General features: G+C 41.2%; 1 non-coding gene across 1 annotated transcript; it reads left to right on the top strand.

Moving 5' to 3' along the window:
• The first annotated feature begins 699 nt into the window (after nucleotides 1–699).
• On the top strand, nucleotides 700–806 carry LOC120269772. Its single transcript, XR_005539408.1, has one exon. It is a non-coding gene; the product is annotated as a small nucleolar RNA R71 (small nucleolar RNA).
• Nucleotides 807–1,356: the final 550 nt, after the last annotated feature.

Here is a 1,356-nt window from a genome sequence, read left to right as displayed (position 1 = left end):
AGACAGAATGCTCGAGTGTGACTGCCTTTGTGCCCCTCCAAATGGATGTGCTCACTCGAATGCGAGGAGGTTGGCACACACTCTAGCATCTCACACCTGTCCTATGTCTTCGCGTTTGAACTTTAGCAAGATCTCCTCCAAAATAAGTGCATTATGATCCACATTGGCCTATTTCCTTCATACTTGGCTTCACATGAAAAACACACATATTAATGTAAAAACCTGAGAAAAGTAATTCTCAACATAAGGAATGAACGCTTTGCATTCATATCGCACAAGCACTTATCAGTTGCTATATGGATTCCCTTGGTTTCTCATTGCATTACCCACAAAATCGACTTTCTCTACTAAAGATGCATCACCAATAGAGATCGGGCAATTAGAGGGAGCATGTCCTTCACCACACCCGGTGTAAGTAGTCATGGCTGCCACTCTATTAGAAGTTATAAGGTCTAACTTCTTACTTAATGATTCCACTTGAGCAGCCAATAAAGTTACTACATCTATTTCATAGAGCCCAGCGACCTTTTTCCTTTTGTGTGCATTCCACTGATAACTATTCATGGCCATGTCTTCTACTAACTGTTAGGCTTCTTTTGGGGTTTACTCCCCATTGTACCTCCTGTGATGGCATCTAGCAGTTGCCTTATACTCAGATTCAACCCATTATAGAAATTTTGAATAATCATCCATTTGGGAAATCCATGCTGTGGGCACCTCCGCAAGAGATCCTTGAAGCGCTCCCATGTCTCAAACAATGACTCTAATTCCATCTTCACAAATAACGATATCTCATTGTGAAGCTTAGCCGACTTCCTAGGAGAAAAGTATCTTGCAAGAAAAGCTTCGACCATCTCATTCCAAGTCATGATGGAGGCCTTGGCAAAGAATGTAGCCACTGCTTGGCTCTTCCCTTGAGAGAGAATGAGAAAGCCCTCAATCAAATAGCATCATCCGATACACCGTTAATCTTCATCATATCACTAACTTCCATGAAGTTCTCTATATGGTTGTTTAGATCCTCATCGGCCAAACCATTGAATTGCGTTGATTGCTAAATCATTTGGATGAATGCTGGCTTCAGATCGAAGATCAAACCTGTAAGCGGGGATCACATAATACTCTATTGTGTGCTAAAAACTGATGATCTAGCATAATCAGAAAGTGTCTTCTGTTGCTCATTCTGTTCTTCCATATTATCTGACCCTTTAACTTCTATTTTAGCTTGATTAGACGGTTCTTACACAGGTTCTTTTCCCCTTCTTCTGAGTGTACGTTCAAGTTCAAGATCTTCTTCACTCAATATCGAAGGGTTCCCTCGGGTTATAACCTAGAGCTTCACCCAAAGAAAGAAAA

This window comes from Dioscorea cayenensis, chromosome 9 (genome assembly GCF_009730915.1).
Source record: "Dioscorea cayenensis subsp. rotundata cultivar TDr96_F1 chromosome 9, TDr96_F1_v2_PseudoChromosome.rev07_lg8_w22 25.fasta, whole genome shotgun sequence".
Classification (NCBI taxonomy): domain Eukaryota; kingdom Viridiplantae; phylum Streptophyta; class Magnoliopsida; order Dioscoreales; family Dioscoreaceae; genus Dioscorea; species Dioscorea cayenensis.
This window is presented reverse-complemented; position numbering and strand designations above follow the sequence as displayed.